At 38.3% G+C, this 24,852-nt stretch overlaps 1 long non-coding RNA gene across 1 annotated transcript in view; it reads right to left on the reverse strand.

The window, feature by feature from the left end:
- Positions 1–208: 208 nt before the first annotated feature.
- Gm15825 (predicted gene 15825) overlaps positions 209–24,852 on the reverse strand; it is a 41,541-nt gene continuing 16,897 nt past the window's right edge. Inside the window, exons 2-4 of the long non-coding RNA NR_151619.1 lie at positions 12,011–12,373; positions 1,792–1,950; positions 209–433 (exon numbers count right to left, since the gene is read on the reverse strand). This is a non-coding gene — a long non-coding RNA (predicted gene 15825). The remainder of the gene's footprint in view (positions 434–1,791; positions 1,951–12,010; positions 12,374–24,852) is intronic.

Below are 24,852 nucleotides of genomic sequence, written 5' to 3' on the forward strand. Positions count from 1 at the left end.
TGAAAAGAAGATTAAGGTTGTTGGAGGTGTCTGTAGCCTCGTGGCTTGAAGCCTCTCACCCAGAAAGTTAATCAAATGCTAACATTTTCAAAAAACATAAAAATAATAATAAAAGGGTGTTTGGAACCTGAAATTAGGATAAGAAATAATGATGTTCAGCAAAGCCAGGTCAGGACACAAAGTTTGAATTATCAGTATTGGTCTTTTTAATTTTTGTTTATTTCCATTGTTTAGACATTGATCAGTGATATTTGCCTTTATCCACCCAGGCTGGCCATAAAACAAAAGACTGTGACATGCTGTGTATAGTATACCCAAGAGTACAGTTTGGTAAGGTTTTGGTCACTTCCATGTTGTGTTTTGCTCTGCTCTCTCTCTGCTCTAAAAGCCAGATGTCAAGGCACACACCCACATAATCCCAGCATTTGTGCATCTGCGAGAGAAACTATGAGTTAGATGCCAGTCCAGAGTATATTGTCAACATACAGTTTGTTTTGTAAAAGACAATTGAAATGAAAATTTCAAGTCCAAAAATCTATGAATTTAAATCGACAGTAGAGCTTGCCTATCAGAATATTCAGCCTACAAATAACATGGAACCAGGAACTCACACAGAGTCTTCACTTCTTCATCTATTATTAGGTCACTTTTATTGATTGATTGATTGATTGATTGGTTTTATTTTATTTATTTATTTATTTACACTCCAGATTTTACACCCCCCAGTCCACTCTCTGACTGTTTCCCATCTCATATCTCCTCCCTACTCCCCTGTCTCCACAAAGATGTCTCCACCTCCCAGCCACAACCTCACTGACCTCTAAATTCCCTGGGACCTCCAGTCTCTTGAGGGTTAGGTGTATCATATCTGACTGAACCCAGGCCTGGTAGTCCTCTGCTATATATGTGTTGGAGGCCTCATGTTAGCTGGTGTATGCTGCCGGGTTGGTGGTCCAGTATCTGAGAAATCTTGGGAGTGCAGGTTGAGACTACTGGTCCTCCTACAGGATCTCCCTTCTCCTCTCTCAGCTTCTTTCAGCCCTTCCCTAATTCAACCACAGGGGTTAGCAGCTTCTGTCCATTGGTTGAGTGCAACTATCTGTATCTGACTCTTTCAGCTGTTCTTGGGTCTTCTAAAGTGCAGTCATGCTAGGTCCATTTATGTGAGCACTCCATAGCCTTGGGACCTCCCCTTAAACTCGCTCCTACTTTGGGCCTGTCGCTGCACCTTCTTTTCTTCAGGCTCCTCGCCATTTCCATCCCTGCAGTTTTTTAGACAGGACCAATTATGGGTCAGAGTTTTGAAAGTGGAATGGCAACCCCCTCCCTCATTTGATGCCCTGTCTTCCTGCTGGAGGTAGGTTCTATAAGTTCCCTCTCCCTTCTGTCACACATTTCATCTAAGGTCCTTCCCTTTAAGTTCTGAGTTTCTCGCCTCCCAGGTCTCTGGTACATTCTGGAGGGTCCCCCCCCCCACCCCAGAACCTTCTACATTCAGAGGTTGCCTGTTTCCATTCTTTCTGCTGGGCCTTGTGTCTTCAGTCCTTTTCCCTCACCCAATACCAGATCAGTTTCCCCTCTCCCCCACACTGCCCCCGCATCCACTTTCCCTCCCAGGTACCCCCTCCCTCCCTCCACACTTATGATTGCTTTCTTCTCCCTCGAAAGTGGGACTACGGTATCCTCAATTGGGCCCTTCATCCCATTGACCTGTTTGAGTTCTATGAACTGTATCTTGGGTATTCTGTACTTTTTTTTTGGGCTAATATCTACTTATTAGTGAGTACATACCATGAATGTCTTTTTGGGTCTGAGTTACCTCACTCAGGGCAATATTTTCTAGTTCCATCCATTTGCTGCAAAACTCAGGATGTCCTCATTCTTAATAGTTGAGTAGTATTCCATTGTGTAAATGAACCACATTTTCTTGTCCATTAAAGAAACATTGTTCTGTAACACAATTAGAAACCAGTACTGTAACACAAACATAATTACTATTTCAAAGTTTAAAGTTGATGGTGCAAACATTTATAAAATGCATAAGTAGCTATTAGGGCTAGGACAACAATCCAGTCCATAAGGAGATAACCAGGGGATCCTCTTTTCAATCTCCAACACATTCAAAAAAAATGTTAGGCACAATAGCACACAATGATACTCTTAGCACAGTTGCACAAAGAAAGGAGGATCCCTGGGGCTTACTTAGCCAGTCCATCCTAGATGATGAACTCCACATCTTTATCTAGAAGTACTAGATGATATTTCTAACACCTGAAACTGCTCTCTGCCCTCCTTGTACACACATACTCCAATACCCTCCCAGTAATATACATATACATTTTAAAAATGTTAAATAAGTATATCTCTATATGCTATAGACATACAAGTTTTCAATACAAAGCTTGGGAAATGACTCAGTATCTGACAGAACTTGCTGTGAAAGCAAGATGACATGAGTTTAAACTCCCATCATCCACATCTAAGCTGGATATGGCCATACATGACTACTATCCTAGTGTTAGGGAAGTGGAAACAGATATATCATGGGGTTCATTGGCCAATGGGCCCAACCAAAATAGCTACCATCAGGTTCAGTGGAGAACTTGTCTCCAATAATAATTATTATTAATAATAACAATTAATAATAATAATAATGTGTGATTGAGGACTAGTGATGTTAGTACATATGTTTACTCTCAGCACTTGGAAGGCAGAGGCAGGTAGATCTCTGTGAATTCAAAGTCAGTCTGGTCTACAGAGTGAGTTCCAGGACAGCCAAAGCTACACAGAAACACCCTGTCTTGAAAAACCTAAAAACCTATACATAAAGGGACCCATGGCTCCAGCCGCATATGTAGAAGAGAATGACATTGTCTGGCATCAATAGGAGGAGAAGCCCTTGCTCCTGTGAAGGCTCTATTTTCCATTGTAGGGGAATGCCAGGGTAGTGAGTTGAGAGTGAGGGGGGTAGGGAGAGACATCGTCATAGAAGCAGGGGGAGGGAGGATGGGAGAGGGGTTTTCTGGAGGGGAAACTGGGAAAGGAGATAACATTTGAAATGTGAATACATAAAATATCCAAAAATATAAATAAATAAAATAAAAAGGACAAAACAACAACAACAACAAAAACTAAAACCAAATAAATAAATAAATAAATGGGCTGGACCAAGGCCCTCTGCACATGGGTGACAGATGTGCAGCTTGGTCTTCATGTAGGTCCCCCAACAACTGGAGTGCATACTGTTCCTGACTCTGTTGCCTGCCTATTGATCCTGTTCCTCTAACTGGACTGTCTTGACTCCCCTCAGTGAGAGAGGATGTACCTAGTTCTACAGTGATTTGCTGTGCATGGTGAGTTGGTACCAAGGGGAACCTCCCCCTTATCAGAGGAAAAGAGGAGTGAGGTATGGGGAGAGGAACTATGTGAAAGGCCAGGAGGAGAGAGGGGGCTGTGATTACTATGCAAACTACAAAAATTAATGGGAAAGCATAAGGTGTGATGGTTCTCGTCTTTAATTCCAGTACTTGAGAGGCAGAGGCAGATAGATCTTGGTGAGTTTGTGGCCAGCTTCCTCAGTGCAAACAGTTTTAGGCCAGACAGAGTACATAATGATAATTTGTTTCAAACAAACAAAAAACCACAAAAAGGGTAGAAAGTTATAAAAGAAGATGCCTAACCAGCTCTGGCCTCTGTGTTCAAGTGTGCATGTGTACACACACACACACACACACACACACATACACACACACACACACACACACACACACACATACACACATACACACACACACACACACAGACACACAAAAACAAACACACACAGATTGACACACAGAGACACACACAAACATACTGTGCACACCTATGTGTTTGCATGCATACATATTTATACTTTGTGTACCTATGTATTGGCACACACACTACTAAAAAACAAACAAACAAACAAAAACCAAAAAACAAAAAAGATTTTGAAACACAAAGACACAACACCATAATCATCTCTCGGAGTAATTTTTGAGAATTTATTTCCTTCTTTTTGATGAAGTGCCCTTTGTCAAAAAGCTCTGTTATAATACTGGTGGTGACCCTGACTTGATATACCACCACAATGCCTTTTATTGCCATAAGATACTGAAGAGATCTGTGAATATTCTAGCTCTCACCTTTCTTTGTGTGGAGCTGTCAAAGCAGAAATCAGTGCTTTAAGGGTCTTAAATTTACCTGTTCACACTATTTCTACATTTACAGACACACACCATTCATTTGTAGTCATTTGGCTTTAAACTGTGTGCAAAGGAACAATAGAAGGAAAGTTTTGCCCTGTAATCATTTTTAAAGAACATATTTTAAGCCATATCCACAAAAATTCACAAAGCTTTAAGAAGGGGGAAAAAAGAGTGTGTGTCATCAGCTTAGCCATACCAAATAAGAAAACTCATACATAAAACATTGCAAAAGTAATACAGCTTTAGTTCAATCCGTAATTTGTGAGCTATCACAGACTTTCTGGCTTGGCACCACTCAGGAATGTTCAAGAAATGTCATTGTAAAGGTTTGAGAGGACTCTCTAAGGACCAATTAAAGAAAGGGAGAACCAGGAAAGATTGTTCTCCACAAAGAAAAAGCAGGAAGAATGGCTCAGGGTGGATGTGGTTTCCCAATTTTCTTATTTCGTCCATAAATAGAAAAACAGAAGCCCAATGCAAATAAGTGTCATTGTCATCTTGTGTGGTTACTTGTTTACAGTCATTAAGAAGGTGATTTCCTGCAGTCAATTCTGGTCATGTATTCTCCAAAACCTAGTTGCCCTCCAACCCCAAACACTAAACCAAGTCATTGATTGCATTGCTCTACAGCCATGGGGGGCGGGGGTTGCGTGTGTGTGAGTGTGTGTGTGTGTGTGTGTGTGTGTGTGTGTGTGTGCATGCACACATATCCATATTTATAACTGATGATCATGTCATTAACAAGTACTATATGAAAAAGAAATCAGAGACTTCTCTTTGAAAATACAAACAGAAAATTCTTCCTTTTTCTGTTTAGAATTGCTCATTTATTCTTACTATTACATATTAATTATGCACGATAATGGGTTTATTGTGCCATTTTCATACCTATATATTATTTTCTTCAATTAGCGACCCCCTCATTTCCTCTTTTGTCTTATTCCCACTCAACCTGTTTCTTTTCATTTTCCCCACTAATCTCTCTAGATCCATGTCTCCATGTCTCCTTTTATTTTTATGGGGCTTGATTGTAATCCAATGAGTTTAGGTAGAGATTTATAAGAGCATGAGTATGAAGTTATTTATGAGATCACAGAAAAATTTCTACATCACCAAAGAAAATATCTCATTAGTCTCCTCCCAGCCACCATTAAGTATCCATACATTCTCAGGTGGGTGGGGCCCCATGAGATCCTCTCCCTACAAGAAAGAGACATATTTTTAAATCTTTCCCGAGGGAGGGGATGTGCATGTCATGGCATACACGTGGAGGTCACAGGAGGTCAGAGAACAACTTTGTGGACTCAGTTGTCTACTTTCAACTTCACGTGGATTCCAAGGATCCAAGTCAGGTATCACGAATGCATGCAAGTGCACTTGTCTGTTAAGCCACTTCCCCAGCCCCCAAGGCACAGGGAAGCTTACAAACTGTTCTTTGTCAACTTAAACTCATTATCAACCACCACCGATGTTGGGTTTTATATATTTTAGCTTCCAATCCAATGTCTGAAATGTGTAACAGGCTCTCATAGGCTGATTCGCTCATTTATTGTGTAATTGGGGTAGTTGAATCATACCTTTCGATTACATCTTTTAAGCAAACCCTTTCCCTGTTTCCCTTCGCCCAAATGTAATGAATGTTAATGGATTTTGACATTCAAACAGAAAGCCTCTGTACATTATAAGGCTTGTTGTCACTCAGTAAGTTCTGTAGGTCTGAATGTAAATGGGAGAGTTTACCAAAGAGGTAACAAGATTGGCAGGTGAGCAGGTTCCTTCCCTTAGCCTGACTACTTTAATGCTTCCAAGGTTTAGGAACTCTTCTTTCTGCTTTCTCCTGTGTTTTGCGTCATGCTTAGAGATGAAGAAAACCTTCTCTAGCCACTGTGTTATAGCATAACGAGGCTGAAATCCAAGAAAACTAGAACCCTTTTGTGTGAAAGTTTTCCTTTTCTGGCTATGTTCTTGTTGCTGGTCTGCTTTATTTGTTTGCTGTCTTAACCTCTGAAGTAACCCTAGGAAATTTCAGTTCTCAAACTCAAAGGGGATAAGGACTTAAGCGAAACAGAACATCTCGATGGCAGGTAAGGCTAGAGAAACAAATAAGAAATGACTGTGCAGTCTTGGGCTGAATGACACCTTCTTCTGCAAGCCCTTAAAGAATTTTTTAAAAATTCAGAAATTGAAAGTAGCCAACCATGACCCTTTAAACAACTTGCCTCCCACCTATGAGACCCAATTAGTCATTTGTCAAACTAAAGGTCTTATTTTTGGTCCTTTATTCTTTTCCTCCAGAAACCACCTATCCCATCCTCCGTCCCCCTGCTTCTTTGAGGGTGCATTGTGCCACTTTCCTATAATTTCAGGAAAGGGACAGCTGAAATAGGATTGTGAGTTTGAGGCCACTCAAGACATCATAGAGATTCAAAAACAATAACAAAAATATAGAAAAGTGAAGTCACTTTGGTTGACCTAAAACTCACCAGAGGCGAGAAAGTATACCCAGGTTATTCTTATGTTTGTTTACCTGACACTATGTTCTCATCTCCATTTTGTTTGTATTGCCTATAATATTAACCTGGAGAAAATCCTTGGTACTGCAGATAATCATATTCTGTCTCCCTGTGCTATTTTTTCCTACTCAGTGCTCAAGCCTAGATGTATATTTCAGATTTTGTCATCAATCATTCATTCTCCCATCAATCCCTCCTTCATGTTTTCTATACCATCTTCTACACTCTTTTCTATCAGGATATGATACATGGTTCTCCTTGTATTCAGATGAACTGGTTATGCTTTCAGGGAAGTCAACCCATCCACTTTCAAGGCATCCCATCCTCTTATGCCAGCATAAGCATGCATGGATATGACAGAGAAGAAGAACACTAGGGTTCAGAAAACATTGAGTAGAGTTACAACAGGGATACATACCATCCAAACAACTGATGTCATCACAGCTACTGTATTCTTCTAAGTTTTTTATAAATGTCTTCCTGATTATATGCCCTCTTCTCTCAAAAGAATTCAAGTTACTAAGTATATAAAAACAACTTTTTAGATTAAATTATCAGTTCTTAAGGAAGAGTTGCTAATTAGTGCTTTCATGAATCGTATTATATAATTATGTATTATATTACGATTGTACAAGCCTAATATTTAAAAGATGAAGAGTGACTCAGCACGATCTTTTCTAGTTCCTTTCATTTTCTAGAAAATTTCATGGTGTTGTAGTTTTTAGCATGAGGGTTAGGACCCAGAGGCCTGATGGCCCAGAGACCTAGATCAGAACCAGACATGACTGACAAACAAAAGAAAAAAGAAAAAAAAATGTCAGTGAGATGATTTCTCCTGCTTTCCTCATAGACTGGTGTCTAGCCCAATTGTCATGAGCGAGGATTTACTCACCCACTGATGGAAGCGTATGCACAGGGAAACACTAGGCAACGTTTGGGGAGTCCTGTGGAAGAGGGGGGAAGGATTCGTGAAAGCCATAAGGGCCAAAGATCCAACAAGAAAACCCAAAGAATTAGCTAACCTCATAGGGCCTCACAGAGACTAGCCCACAACCAGGGAGCTTGCATGGGACTGACCTAGGCACTATGCACATATGGTACAGTTGTGTATGTAGCTTGGTCTTCTTGTACATAAGGGTGGAAGATCAGAGATGAGAGAGGAATTGGAGAAGAGATAAGACAGAAAACAGTGGTCTGGTTACAAAATTAATTAATTAAAAATAAAATAAAATATAAAGTCTTGACTATAACAGTAATTGTCCTGAGCTATCGTTCTCGCCAGCAAGAACACACTCTGACAACCGGATTCTTCTGCGGCAAGCTTTATTGCTTCTTGTAAGCAAAATACTAAAAAAAAAAAAAAAAAAAAAAAAAAAAAAAAAAAAGTTTGTTTTGTGTTGGCCTGTTCTGGGCATGGGGCTTTCTCTTAAGTGTGATTAGTATACCCACTGAAACTCCATTTGGCCAAAAGTAATCTTTCTTTTGCAAGTGGTTAGCAATTGGAAATAGTCAAGTAGAATTTTCAAAGACGGAGGGGATATGGAGATGATTTCCAGTGAGAAGAAGATAGAAAGAAATCTTGAAATACAAATTAGTCCTCAATTCTAGTAGTTTAGAAACTGAGACCAGAAGATCAATGAGTTTGAAGTCAATCTGAGCTATAAATCAAGTTTCTGTCTCAAAACACCACCTTTTTAACTTTCCAATAAACAGTCATCTTTGGCAAATACAGGGGCAAAATCAGATACCAATGCCAGGTGATGTGTAAGGAGATCCAAAACAGTCCACCACTCAGAGATCACAAAGAAATAATGACATGGTCTCCAAGTGCACGTTGTGATGTCAGGGCAAGAGTGTTTGAATCATCTTCATGCAATTTGTAGGAAAGTGTATGGAGCTGAAAATCATTATGTTAAGTGAGATAAGCCAGATTCATAGTGAATGGTTTCCTTCAGATTCAGGATCTAGATTTTCGAAAAGATGCAAAAAGTGGAGGGGAGACTAGAAAGGAGAGAAAAGGCAGAAGAGTGGATGTGATGACATAACAGGAGAAAAAATGACCAAATTATTTAATATGCATTTGTGACAGTGTCACAGTGTAACCTTTTAGTTTGTATAATTAATATGCACTGTTTGGGGGGATTAGGGTGCCTACATAGCTCAGCCTAACTGTAACTCTTTGTGTAGCTGAAGATGACCTTGAACTTCTGGTAATCCTGCTTCCATCTCCTGGGTGATGGAATTGCAGGCACGCATCATTATGCGGTTTTTTTTTTCCTTAACAGTCCTGTTATTACTCATTCAAGGAACACCCTCATTTGACACTGTTTACATTCTAAAATTGTACTAACATTCATTAAAGCAAATGTCTGTGCTGTTCAATAAATGTAATGAGGCCTCTAGGAGCATGCCCGTGTCTGATTTTTGTTTTGCTGCAACATACCATTCTTGAGTTCGTATATCAACAAACTGAACAGCAGCATATTCTTAGTTCCTTCTTATTGAAATATGTCAGGAAGGAAGGCAAGGCTTTGATGCATATAAAAATATGCAGGGCTCATGTGTCCAGAATCAAATGCACTGTGAGGCCCAAGACCAATGATATTGGCTACTTTGTAAATGAATTGCAATTTTTAATTCTGCTTCAGTTTACAAATCTGATAATCCCAAGGCTTGTAAGAAATCAGCTCTAATCCTCTTTTAAATGTTACTCAACAGGTTCTTTCCCAGTATATGGGGAGCAAATGCATTTTTCTCATCACATCCTCTACTAATTTACTTTCCTTTCACGGGAATTTCTCAGAAATAGTTTAAGACCAGATTCTGAGAATGATTCTCACCTTGAATAGCATACATTTGAAGCACCTTGTGAATCATAACTCAAAGGTAGAGTTTCTTGTTACTCCATATGAAAACTAAACATGAAAAAATAGCTGTCATGCGGTGTCCATATCTGTGCTGTTCTTCATGTATTACAATGTTGCCTTAAATGGAATTTTAAATTTTAAGCCTTGTCTGGGCTAATAAAAACAAAACTTCTCTGATTATCCAATCACAGTCTGTGATTCAAAGAGCTGGAGAATATAATTAAAGTTTCACACAAGTTGTAAAAGCTAGAGAGGATGGAGGACACCAGGAGAACAAAACTCTCCAAATAAAGTAAGTAGAGTTCATATGACTCACAGAGACTGAAGCAGCAAGTGTGGGGCCTGCATGGGTCTGCACCAGGTCTTCTATGCATTTATTATGGATTTCAGTGTAATGTTTTTAAGGGACTGCTGAGTGTGTGAATGAATGGGTCTCTGATTCTTGAGCCTTCTCTTGGGCTGTTTTCCTCCTGTTGGTTTGTCCGCCCCAACTTTGATGTGATGCCTTTTGTATTATCTTATGACATCTATTTTATTGTGTTTTGTTGTTATCTCTGAGAATTCTGTTCTTTTCTAGTGAGAGACAGAAAGGGAGTGAATCTGGATTGGAGGAAAGGATGAAAGAACTGAGAGGAGAAGAGGGAGGATAAACTGTAATAATTATATATTATGAAAAAAGAACTAACTTTCAATAAAAGGGGGAAAAACTTTTCACATTATGGGAAAAGCACAGAATCTTTGCTTCCCCTTAACACGAACCAAAAATAAAGACTTGAATCAGAATCATGGGCTTCTAAAATTTGTGGGACGATATAAGAACTATACCTGAATAATTTCTAGTTGAAAATAAATGAAATTGTGTTTTCATGCTGATAATTGGGCCCTCCTGAGAGATGAAACTGATTTTAAAATGTGTCTTTCAGCAGTATGAAATATATAATCCATATGATCTAAAACCCAGTGCTTATAATTGTTGGTTGAATCCATGATTTGGAGATCTGAAATAAGATTTGACTGTTTTTTAAACTAAGTATGGCCCTTGGGCTCTAAGTCTGGTTCCTATTTTTCCCTTTTCTTCATGTAAATATTAAATTATTGCATTTGCATTACCTTTTTTGAGTTTCTGAATAAGTTATCTGATCACTGTCAAATCAATATTACATTTCAAACTGTAGGGGTTCAGTAGCTGTCACTGACTCCTATACATAAGATCTGGTCTTTTAGCACCAACCTTTATGGGTAGAAATATACCTGAGATATTAATGTACATGGGGAAATTAATGTGTGAGACTCTGAGTTTTAATCAGAGTAGTGTTTTGGGGGGAATCCCTCACTCTACGAGGTAGCTTAGCAATTGGAAGTGCATACTGCTCTTTTGAAGCCCCTAGATTCCTCACACCTAGGTCAGATGCGACATATCTCATAATTACAACTACAAGGCATCTGATTCCCTCATCTGGCTTCCCCATACACATGCAAATCTATATACCAACACACTGAGACACACATAATTAAAAGTGAAAAGAATCATTTGTAAAAACAAAAAGGAATGCCTTACTTTTTGTAGGTCATAGTAGAAAGGATAACTTATCTTCCATTATGGAGAAAGCAGACATGTTGGAGGACCTGAGCCTGCAGGCTCTGGGTAGCAGCCAGGACTGACTGAGCAGAAAGTAGCTTGTAGTCAGCAGAACTTTTCTGAAAAGTGATTCTGTGCCTGACATTTATGCTTTTCTTCTTCTTTTTTTTTTCTCTTGGCCTTTTTAGCAGATTAGTCATCTAAGAGAGTGTCTCATCTTGTGACTATTCAATAAGCCACTCAAAATATTTTATCAGATCTACTCTCTTAGTAATAAGTCCAAATCAGCCTGGGCTGCTTGTAATTTTGACTAAGCACATCATTCTGAATAATGGAAAATTGGGGGCTTGCAAGATGTCCTGCGGCATCTACAAGATGTAAGATGTGATCATCTTTAACACAACTGTAACAAGTTACCTCCTAGTCAGAATTACTCTGATATAATATTGATAGTTGGTCACATAAAAATTAAATATGGAGCAAATTTCTTTCATTGTGAAAATTTACTGGCAACCCTAACTTCTCATCTTCTTCAGTAGTAAGTTTAGATTTTATATAAAATTAACAGATTCAAAATATATTTCTCAAATTAGAAATAACATGCATCTACTTACACATACAATTTTTCTATCACTCCCATCTTCTACATATACTCTATCTACCTTAATAGGGATTGGATATAAGATATAAATGTGCAAATTTTATCATCATCTTCCTGTGAGAAAAGAAAACATTTTCCACATTTTTGTGCTTTAATGTCTCAGAAGAATTACCTATAGATATAACCATTTGGATTCCTTGGCAATTGTCCCCTTGACTCACCAATGGATGACAGTGTTGTCACAATTTCTTTGATGTCTTCACCTTGACCACAGCTCCTGGTAAATATGTATAGTTCAGCAGGGTATAAAAGAGCAATGTGATGTCAGTAACCTTGCAATATTGAATATGCCATGATTGTTCTTATCCTCTTCTTTGTCAAAGCTGGTTACTTATCACTTATATGAAGGGAAAGGAAGTTATCTGAGAGCACATGAATGTCTTTACATGAAGACATAGAATTTCCCACGTCAATTCCACTCACATTCACTTGCAAAAAAATCATGTGGCCACAGCTAGTTGCCAGTAAGGCTGGATGGAAATGAGGGCTCCAGCTGGATAGCCATGTGCAGCATCAATACATATCTATAAGATAATGGATAATGCATGTGAAGGAACATCATGATTAAAAGACAATACTTATACTAAGTAGCAAATAAATATTGGTTTCCTGCCTCTCCATGTGTGTTTTCTCATAATTCTAGAGAATCCCTGCCATTAAAATATTATTACACACAGTTCTCCCTACATGACAGAAAACGTGTATATTATTTCCTGAGTCTAATGTATGCCACTTAATGAGAGAGAACCATCTGCTCCTCTCTGCCTTTCAAAATTGCCCGCTGCCATGTGTAAGGACCAAGAACTTTGTGACTATGGTTTATGTCACACTTCCATTGTATTTAAAACTACTAGAAACAGAGCTTCACGTTGAAATTATAAAATCTACCATCCTAGCCCTATCCTGAGATTGATAGCAAAAACAAGCATTCTAAAAGATATTTCATGTTCTGGGTTAAATTTAAGCTAAAAAAAGAAGTAGAAAACAAAACAAAAAACGCTACTATGAATGATAAAGTTGATATGTGCACCTTTCCACATATCCCCTAAACCAAGTTTCTCCTCTTACTCTGATTTTGTAATAGAGTGGAGTATTTGTTACAATGGGTAGATTAGAAGTAACTAAAATATAGTATTGTAGATTTTGATAAACACAGAGAACATTCAGTATATTATACAGAATAGTTCATTTGTCCTAAGAATGACCAGTACTCTTCTTATTCATTATATCTTCTCCTCCTAGAATAATACATAGCAACCACTGACATTTTTTTATAAACCTTAAAGCCTTACCCCCAGTTTTGGATTATTTTCTGGAATGGCACATTGTTAGAATGTTGCAGTATATAGCCTTTCAATTTTTTTTCACTTAGATGTATATTTTTTCATATCCAAATATTCTAAGTTCCTGTTGTTTGATATTGTGTTTTTCTTTCTTTCAATCAGGGGCTCTTGTGTCCTAGACTACCTTCAAACCTACTCTGCAGCTAAGCAGATAAATCTTCTTGTCTCTTTCTCCTAAGTGCTGAGCTTGCAGGTGTGTGCCACCATATTGGGTTTCTTGGGGTGCTAATAATTGTACACACATGCCAAAAAAGCACTATATTAACTAAGCTATGTTCTCGGCCCATATTAGTTATTGACTTGTGAATACAAATTATTTGTATTTATGCTGCCCAGCATGATAAAATAGACATATATTTTACTCTTTATTGTGTTTTATTTATTATTTTGTGTATGTGCATATGAGTGTGTGTGTGTGTGTGTGTGTGTGTGTGTGTGTGTGTGTGTACCAATGCCATGGTGTTCAGGTGGAGGTCATATGACACCTTGCATGTCAGTTCTTTACTTCTATCATGTGGGTTGCAGTGCTCCATCAGGTTGTCAGACTTGGCAGGAAGCTACTCTATCTGATGATCCATCTCCTGACGCCTGGTAATGTTTTCATAAATTTTTTGGACATTTGTATACTTTCTTATGATAAAAATGTATCCAAGTCCTTTGCCATTTTTAATTGGGTTATTTGTTCTCTTGCTTTTGTGTTCTGTGAGGTTTTTATGGTTTTGTTGTGAAATTATTATCATGTGAATGTACAAACAAATTTTTGAGTGTTTTCATAAGTCAGTGAGTTATTTTCTAAGTATGATTCCTTTTGTGAATGTAAGCTCATATGGCTTTGCAAAGTGGCTAATGTCTGTAATCTCAGCACTTGATAATTCGAGACAGAAGGGATAAAGTGAAAGTCTGCTTCACCAAAACATTAGGTAGATGATAGATAGATAGATAGATAGATAGATAGATAGATAGATAGATAGATGATAAATAGGATACATACATACATACATACATACATATGTCTATACATACATATATACATAGAAATAGATAGATGGGCAGATAGACAGATAGAAACTATGTACACTATAAAATGAATAAGATTTCAATCTGACCAGGCCTCGTGTTGTAAGTCTGTAATCTAGCTATTCACATGGTAGTAATGTCACAGGTTGAAGGGAAACTTGGTTAACTTAAGACCCTGTGTCAAAGTAAAATGCTAAGACTTGGCTAGGGATATAGCTCAATGACACAGAACATGGATAGCATATGCAAGGACTAATCTACAAAAAAATAAAATTATTGATTTTACAGTCAGGCTGAAAATACTTAAACACTATTCCTCACACGTAAACATTTTAACCATTCTCCTGCTGTCCCATAAATAGTCTCCCTTCTGCTTTCAGGATGTGTGTGTTTCAACCCAGATTCTTCAAATGAGAAAAACATGCAACACTTTATCTTTATTACTAATCCAGTTACCTACAATTTTCTTCTTAGCTAAATTTAAATTTTTTTAATTTAATTAAAGCAGTCAATGCAAATGAAAGGTAATGAATGTGGTTAAGATACTAAGTGTCAAGGTGTTCAATAGGTTACAAATTTTCCTGTGGTTAGTTTTTGCTCTGACCTCCCTAAGTGATAGAATATGACCTGAAAGTTGTAAACTAAAATAAATTTCTTCCTCAACAAGTTGCTGCTGGTCATGATCTTTATCACAGTAACAGAAACCATAATTAAGACACCTGATTTAATTTAATGTAATTTAATTTAATTGAGCTAAACCTAAAAGTTATCGTCTGCTCTCCTTGTATTGTGACAGAGTAAATAAACAAGAATCAAAATTCCCCATCTTTTCTCATGGAATAATGTGCAGCAAACAGGAGACGAATCATCTTACATACAAAGTGCCCCAAGCAGAAAAGAGTATGATTCTCAAAATTCAGGTGACAGCAGATGCTGGCGTGGATGTGGAGAAAGAGGAACACTCCTCCATTGTTGGTGGGAGTGCAGGCTTGTACAACCACTCTGGAAATCAGTCTGGCGGTTCCTCAGAAAATTGGACATAGTACTACTGGAGGATCCAGCAATACCTCTCCTGGGCATATATCCAGAAGATGCCCCAACTGGTAAGAAGGACACATGCTCCACTATGTTCATAGCAGCCTTATTTATAATAGCCAGAAGCTGGAAAGAACCCAGATGCCCCTCAACAGAGGAATGGATACAGAAAATGTGGTACATCTACACAATGGAGTACTACTCAGCTATTAAAAAGAATGAATTTATGAAATTCCTAGCCAAATGGATGGACCTGGAGGGCATCATCCTGAGTGAGGTAACACATTCACAAAGGAACTCACACAATATGTACTCACTGATAAGTGGATATTAGCCCCAAACCTAGGATACCCAAGATATAAGATACAATTTGCTAAACACATGAAACTCAAGAAGAATGAAGACTGAAGTGTGGACACTATGCCCCTCCTTAGAATTGGGAACAAAACACCCATGGAAGGAGTTACAAAGACAAAGTTTGGAGCTGAGATGAAAGGATGGACCATGTAGAGACTGCCATATCCAGGGATCCACCCCATAATCAGCATCCAAACGCTGACACCATTGCATGTACTAGCAAGATTTTATCGAAAGGACCCAGATGTAGCTGTCTCTTGTGAGACTATGCCGGGGCCTAGCAAACACAGAAGTGGATGCTCACAGTCAGCTAATGGATGGATCACAGAGCTCCCAATGGAGGAGCTAGAGAAAGTAGCCAAGGAGCTAAAGGGATCTGCAACCCTATAGGTGGAACAACATTATGAACTAACCAGTACCCCGGAGCTCTTGACTCTAGCTGCATATGTATCAAAAGATGGCCTAGTCGGCCATCACTGGAAAAAGAGGCCCATTGGACACGCAAACTTTATATGCCCCAGTACAGGGTTAGCCAGGGCCAAAAAAGGGGGAGTGGGTGGGTAGGGGAGTGGGGGTGGGTGGGTATGGGGAACTTTTGGTATAGCATTGGAAATGTAAATAAGCTAAATACTTAATAAAAAATGGAAAAAAAAGAGTATGATTCTCGAACAGTATTGCCTTTCCGAAATCTCCAGGCATGGGCTCTGAATAAGATCCAGCATGAGAATTGAATGAAGAAGAAATAGGGAAAAGAGAGGGACAGACCTGCCCTGATAAACTACCATAATTGCCTCTGCTGCAACTTGAAAGCCATTCATTGTGTTTTGGCCTGAACCTGATGTTTTCAGTGAATATAGCAAAGTTTGGAAAAAATATCTTTAAAACTCTGAAATTTCAGAAAAGCTGACTTATAGATATTGAATTATTTTTGGTAACAAGTCTGCCACACCAATCCTTTGCTGAAGACACTTCATCAATGCCATGGTGTCCCAGAAAAACTCTAAAGCAACATACTCAAAGCCTAGCTCCAGTACCTTTATTCATCTGTATTTCATTTGTATGGAGGCAAGTCTGCATGACAGCCTTGCTAAAATAACTTGCTTTTACCAAATGCTCTGCAATATCTATCACTTGTGAAATTTCTCTCATGTTTTTCTTAGAGTGTATTCACCCCTTTTTAATGCATAAACTTACAGTTCTTGAATATCTAATTAAGTATTACCTTCTCTAGGAAGTCTTCATTAGAGCTCAACAAAAAGTCCCACACCTTCATTTTAGACTAATCTACAAACCTGTGTTATTTTTATAATTGTGTTTTGGAAAGCACAGAAAAAGTTAATGTTTTTATAGCCAAGTGTCCTATGTTAGCTACCTTTCTAATACACATTCTCTTCTACATTATAGAAATAAAAATTTAATTGGTTTCATGGTTTTACCAACTGAAAGTACATTTTTCATTCTCCCTTGAAGCTGGATATCTTCATTTTCTGTGTTTTGGCGAATGACGTGTGAACAGAATACATTATACACTTTCCTAGACAGCTTAAGAAATACAATAGCATCATTTCTTTCTCTTTTCCATAAGTAGATACACAAATTTAAAGGATTTTCATTGTCCATTTAAGATTGGATTATTTTGAAGTCTGCATTGTATGATTAAAAATAAACTCTTCACACTAAAATAATCAGCATAGTGTCTGATATATAGTATATGCCAAATGAACAGATAATAACAACTGCATATCTGTGAGGCCTAAATGAAGCAAAGCTAGTTTATTGATATCTCCAGAAAGGAAAGTGACAGAGTGCGATGAGTACTACCTCACCAGCTGCTGTATCAATAGCAAAAAAGTATTAAACTTTATGAAGGTACACATTGTTTGGTGCACAGTCACTTACACTTAAGATTAAATAGGAACTTGATGAAATTCTGGGGAAGAGATCAAAAGAAAGACAGGGATACAAAATATAAAAAGTCTATGCCAGTGCCTGGCAGATACAGAAATGGATGCTAACAGTCAGCTATTGGATGGATCACAGGGCTCCCAATGGCGAAGCTAGAGAAAGTACCCAAGAAGCTGAAGGGGTCTGCAGTCCTATAGGTGGAACAACAACATGAACTAACCAGTACCCCCAGAGCTTGTGTCTCTAGCTGCATATGTAGCAGAGGATGGCCTAGACAGCCATCAATGAGAGGAGAGGCCCTTAGACTTGCGAAGATTATATGCCCAATAGAGGGGAATGCCAGGGCCAGGAAGCAGGAGTGGGTGGGTTGAGGAGCAGGGTGGGGGAAGGGTATAGGGGACTTTTGGGGAGGAAACTAGGAAAGGGGATAACATTTGAAATGTAAATGAAGAAAATATCTAATAAAAAATTTTAAAAATATATACAAAGGAGGAATAAATGTAACAACCACCTTGTTCAACTTTAAACTTCCACCTGGACAATACTATCTAACCATATACCAATCACACAGTATTTCCATCAACTACAAAGATGTTAGAGAACTCTGGGATTTCTTTGGATTTTTGTTTGTTTGCTTGCTTGCTTGCTTGCTTGCTTGCTTGCTTGCTTGCTTGCTTGCTTGCTTGAGTGCTTAAATATTGCAGCCCATAGCTAGTTGTGGAGCTGCTGACAGCTGATAGCTGCTAGAAGAGGAAGAATTTGTCTTCGTTAAGGATGTGGCTCTAGTAGGTCAAGTATGCTCTTAATTGGATGTGGATGGCCTCGTATTCATGAATATATGGGCAGCACAAGATGAACAAACTGCATTATAAAAAGGAGAACGGGCTAGAGGATGAATCTAGGAAGAGTCAGGTACAGGAATAAGGGGTGAATATGATCAAAATATGCATGTATGAAATTCTCTAGGAATTAATAAAATATTTTATTTTAAAATGTAAACTGGAATAGTTTGTGCAGAACTGGAATTAGATCTTCTTTGAAGGTCTGGAAGAAATCTGCACTAAACCCATCTGGTCCTGGGCTTTCTTTGGCTGGGAGACTATTAATGACTGCTTCTATTTCTTTAGGGGATATGGGACTGTTTAGATCGTTAACTTGATCCTGATTTAACTTTGGTACCTGGTATCTGTCTAGAAATTTGTCCATTTCATCCAGGCTTTCCAGTTTTGTTGAGTATAGCCTTTTGTAGAAGGATCTGATGGTGTTTTGGATTTCTTCAGGATCTGTTGTTAGGTCTCCCTTTTCATTTCTGATTTTGTTAATTAGGATGTTGTCCCTGTGCCCTCTAGTGAGTCTAGCTAAGGGTTTATCTATCTTGTTGATTTTCTCCAAGAACCAACTCCTCATTTGGTTAATTCTTTGAATAGTTCTTGTTTCCACTTGGTTGATTTCACCCCTGAGTTTAATTATTTCCTGCTGTCTACTCCTCTTGGGTGAATTTGCTTCCTTTTTTTCTAGAGCTTTTAGATGTGTTGTCAAGCTGCTAGTGTGTGCTCTCTCCAGTTTCTTCTTGGAGGCACGCAGAGCTATGAGTTTCCCTCTTAGAAACATTATGAACTAACCAGTACCCCAGAGCTCTTGTCTCTAGCTGCATATGTATCAGAAGATGGCCTAGTCGGCCATCACTAGAAAGAGAGGCCCATTGGACAGGCAAACTTTATGTGCCCCAGTACAGGGAAACACCAGGGCCAAAAAATGGGAAAGGGTGGGTAGGGGAGTGGGGGGGAGGGTGTGGGGGACTTTTGGGATAGCATTGGAAATGTAATTGAGGAAAATATGTAATAAAAAAATGTAAACTGGAGAGATGACTAGGAAGTCAAGACCAGATATTGCTATTGAAGGGGACCAGAGTTCTATTCCCTGAAGCAATATCCTGCAGCTCACAACTGCCTGTTACTTTAGTTCCATGGGTACCTAATGCCTATGAATAGACACATACACATATTTATAATTAATGATAACTAAATAACTCTATTTATAAATGCTCCAAATCAGGCATGTTGGTATGTATGTTCAATCTCAGCATCAAGGAGACAAAGACAGGTCTACATAGTGAATTCCATGTTAACTAGGGCTACGTATTGACACTAACTTTTATTCATTTATTAAGAAAATGGTAGGCATCTTATTTATGCTTCATTTTAGAACATCCTTTTCAACAAACTAACAGCAATCAGAAAAAAAATACAGTTGAACAGCAGCTTGGGGACCAAGGGCACCATAAAAAACAAAAAATAAAATAAAATTTCCTACCAAGTAATTCAAATCCACAATTTTATGGAGGGGAACTTCGGAAAGTGTGTGGCTACATATGAACTCTTGAAAAAAAAAAAACATCTAACACAATACATTCTAATCACACTTATCCCCCTTCCCCAGTTCCTCCCAGGTCCTCACCATCTGCCCACCCAGTCAATCCCACACCCTTTCTCTCTCTACCAAAAATATACACTCAAAAGACAAATAAAACAAAAATTCCCAAACAAAGAAAAATGAGACAAAAACCACAATAATAATGTTTAGTTCATTTTGTGTTAGCCAACTATTCCTGGGCACCAGACCTAGCCTTGAATTTGTGCTTAATATCCCCAGTATCTGAGTTACAGTTACCATTGCTGTGATGAAATACCATGGCCAAAATGCAAGTCAGTGCAGAAAGAGTGTATCTGCCTTATACTTCCACTACTGTTAATCACAGAAGAAAGTCAAGCAGGGCAGGAACCTGGAATCAGGAGCTGATGCAGAAGTCACAGGGGTTGGAGGAGTTGCAGCTTACTGGTTTGCTTCCATTAGCTTTCCAAGACTGCTTTCTTATAGAACCTAGGACCACCATCCCAGGAATGGAACATGCCACAATGGATGGAACTGTCTCTCGTCCATAACTAATCAAGCAATCACCTTAGAGCCAACTCTCAGTTAAGGTTTTCTCCTTGGGGCATAGCAAACACAGAAGTGGATGCTCACAGTCAGCTAATGGATGGATCACAGGGCTTCCAATGGAGGAGCTAGAGAAAGAACCCAAGGAGCTAAAGGGATCTGCAATCCTATAGGTGGAACAACATTATGAACTAACCAGTACCCCGGAGCTCTTGACTCTAGCTGCATATGTATCAAAAGATGGCCTAGTCGGCCATCACTGGAAAGAGAGGCCCATTGGACACGCAAACTTTGTATGCCCCAGTACAGGGGAACGCCAGGGCCAAAAAGGGGGAGTGGGTGGGTAGGGGAGTGGGGTTGGGTGGGTATGGGGGACTTTTGGTATAGCATTGGAAATGTAAATGAGCTAAATACCTAATAAAAAATGGAAAAAAAAAGAAAAAAAAACAACTCTACTTTGTTTCAAGTTGACATAAGACGAACCAGCACACACAGTGAGACTCCACTAGAGATAACTAATTTTTCCTTTGCTGAGGGATAGCAATTAATGATAGCATCTTTCCCACTCTTGGTCCTGGGACCCTGTCTGCCTTAAACCTGTGCCTGTGGCCACAGACTCTGTGATTTCATACGTGCTTCAATCCTGTTCACTCTGGAAAACAGAGTTTCTTTGGAGTCATCCATCACCTTTGACTGTTACAATTTTCCCACCTTCTCTTCCACATAGTTCCCTGAGCCCTGGAAGATGAGTTTTCATGAAGATGTCACAATTAAGAGAACTACAAAATACACACACACACACACACACACACACACACACACATGCACACACAAACTGTGTCGAATATTAATATCCTCCCATTTAAAAGAAAGCTATTAAATTCTCAGAAGCCATTCAATATCCTGTTTATGCAATTGCATACTTAAAAAGAATCAAGATAATTCTCAAATTAAGACAAAGGGCACTCACCTACACATTTGAAATTGACTAAAGGAGTTTGAAGACAAGCCTTATCTGATGTATTATTTTAATTCAGGCAGAAGGATGAGTGGGGAGAGAGATAAACAGAGAGTGAGCGCCACCTATTTGAATAGGTAAGATTGAAATTCAAACATTATTAAGCAAAGCTATTACATAGAATATAGTCTATAATACACACACACACACACACACACACACACATATATTACATTCTTAACATAAATTTTCCTTTTAAAGTTTGCAAATATGCTTAAAATCTAACACAATATATTAGAAAAATGTGTTTGGTATCAGTAGCTTTCTCAAAACAATTGTTAAAAATACAAATCAGATGTAAATACCATGTTATTTTTGTAGAGTGCAGATGATATTAAATGAGCTTTTAGATTTATTTGCCCTAAGCTTCCTGGCTTGCAATTACTACAGCATTAGAAACAGCACTATTGTGAGCAAACTGTATTTTCACTTTACTGTTTCATGGATCACATATTTTAATTACAGTTACTTAAATTAAGAGTTATTCTACCCAATTTATTTCTGATCATATCTAATTTGTCAGTCAGCATCTATGCTAGATTACTTTAAAATATACTCAATTTACTGCTCACTGTCTAGAAATTTATCCTTTTATAGGGACACCTTTAACTTGTAGGGCTAGCCTTAAATGATCTGATACATACAATACCCCCCAAACTTTACTCTAGCTTCATGCTTTCGGTTTGATATGCTCTGACCCACACTTCTGGCCTAATGTATCTCTCTCATCTGGTTCCATCCAAGTCGTCCCGTGGGAAGTTCAGCTTTATGCTTTGAGTGTGTCATTTCCTTCTTTAGAACAGAGAAAACATGAGAGGTTCAAGGGGCGGGGAGTGGGGTGTTTTATAAAGAACAAAGTGTGTAGCATGTCCTGGTAGAAAAGTAAGAGGAAAGAAAAATTATCTATGGAAGAACAGTTAGATGTTGAAAATGTGAATGAATTATTATGATTCCATAACTTTGATTTTTAATGTCACATAGTAGTCCCTAGGGCTATGATTGTTCTGTTTTAGGTTCTTCCTTTCAACCATGTCCTAGGAAACATAACCTATGCCATTGTCTGTTTCACTCCAGGAAGTCATATTTTGTTACCATATTTTGCATTTCATCATAGTTTGATTTTGAATTTTTTTTGATTTTGAACTTTTAACTTGTATTTCATATATGAGCTCTGCCCTCACCTAAAAATATTCAGTTCCCTTTAAAAATTACCAATAATACTTCAATATTTTTTTAACATTTCTGCGTGTGTGTGCGTGTGTGTGTGTGTGTGTGTGTGTGTGTGTGTGTGTGTGTGTGTGTGTTTGCCACTTCTATATAGGTGCCACTGGAAGCCACAAGAAGCTATTGGAGCACATAAGACTAGAGTTACAGAAGTTGTGGGCCACCTAACATAGAAGCTGATCCTCGAGAAGAATGAAAAGCACTAACCACTAAGCAATGTCCCCAGCCCCCATCCAATGTCATTCTATACACTAAATATAAAATGTCTTCATCACTCTCCAAAACAGTATTTGATATAAGTTCAGTGATCACTTAATTGTTTTGATTCCACTTAGCTTAAATTATAGAGAAGTAATGTGTTTTACTAACATCTAAAGAATAGAATTCACTAGTACTGAGTATTAGAATGAGTTTAATCTTGTATAAACAGTTTCTTTGAGGTAAAATAGCAGATCATTTGTGATAAATCAATTCATCAGCTGATTGAATATTAAGGAAATAATAATGTTTGTGTTTTGACAAATAAGTAACAAGGCCCAGTGGAGCAATTCAATATGATGCTAGGTGGCCACAAAAAGGAGAGCTCCTGGGAGTGACTATGGATATGAACATTAGTGACTAAACCATAAATGGACTTAAAAATTGCAAGGATATTTCCCATTGCCCTTCTCCTCACAGTGTAAAAGTATCCACCCACCTGCAAGAAGTAATAATATAGATTTGTTCATTTGGAAACATTGTTATCTTGAATTTCCGTGGAACTCTTTTTAACTTTCAAGGAATTATGAGGAGATGTGAACGTGGCTACTGTGTAAGAGCACTGGCTTCTCAACCATGAGGACCTAAGTTCGAGTACCCATCATTCATACAAAAGGTTGGGTGTGGCCAGGCACCCCTAAAGCCCCAGCACTGGATGGGGGTGGGGAAGCAATATGAAGACTTGCTGGCTGTAAAGCCAGCTTTAGACTCAGTGAGATACCTCATGTTAAAGAAATTAGGAAAACAATAGGTCAAGATATCCAGTGTCCTCTGTCTTCTACATATAGGTGCAGGTGCTGACATACATACTTCATACACATGAACCAAATATGTACCACACACATATGCACATACATTCACACACATATTACAATGAGTGCTTGATATAGTCTATTAGTTTTTCCACCACCTGCAGAACATGTTAGTACAGTAGTGGTTGTTGTTATCCAACCTGGTTGGTGGAGGAAATCAATATTCAGGTGTGATACCATGAGTCATGTCATGGCGATGCCCGGAGAGGAAGGAACTCCTTATTTGCATAATGCTATTTTTCATCATAGAACAAAGTGTAGACAACCAAGTCTCTATTTCCTTTAAATACCAATCTTATAGAAGGGACGGGACTTTTTGTTATAAAAATGTACTTGTAATGAATTTGTTGGCTTGAATTTCCTGATGTTCTGACCAAAGGAGGTAAGAATTGATGCCAGAATCCTTCATTGATCTGCCATACATCTAAAGCGTGTAATCAATAAATAAGTTGGGAAAATATCCTACAAGGAAATCCAGCAGACAACTTTCACAAGATAAATAATCATTAAACATAATTTTCATGAATACACTCATTTTTTTAAGATTGAGACCTTGTTCCCTTTTTGCATGAAAATCATCCTCAGATATAAACATTATACACAAAATTAAATAAGTGAACCAAAAAGTTAATTATCTAGGCCAGATGCAGATGGATAATACATACAACATGCTCTAGTAACTCACTAAAGGGAGAAATGGTTGTACTGGGGGTTGGGGTATGCAAGATGTGACTCCTAACGAGGCTGAGCCTCACTTCTGCAAAGGAACCTCTTCAGAAGAAAATAAGAATGAGTCTGCAATTAAGTCCTTTGAAGGATGGTCTCACTGTTGCTGTATCGACAGCTTTTGAATGTAACATGTAGGACGCCATATCTATCTGAAGTGCAAAGCTCCCTTTTCAAAAAGAAATTTTTTCCTTATTACCTTAGGATCAAATAATAAATAATAATAATAAATGCAGTTTGAGGAGGAAAAAGCCACACTCACATTTATTCTCCTTTTTTTTGTGTGTTTCACCTTAAAAGAAGCTTTGATAGTTTGATACTTCAGTCGGCATCCGGCTTATTTCCGTGCTAGCATGTTAACCTTCTTCCTC

This window comes from Mus musculus, chromosome 1, assembly GCF_000001635.26.
Source record: "Mus musculus strain C57BL/6J chromosome 1, GRCm38.p6 C57BL/6J".
Taxonomy (NCBI): domain Eukaryota; kingdom Metazoa; phylum Chordata; class Mammalia; order Rodentia; family Muridae; genus Mus; species Mus musculus.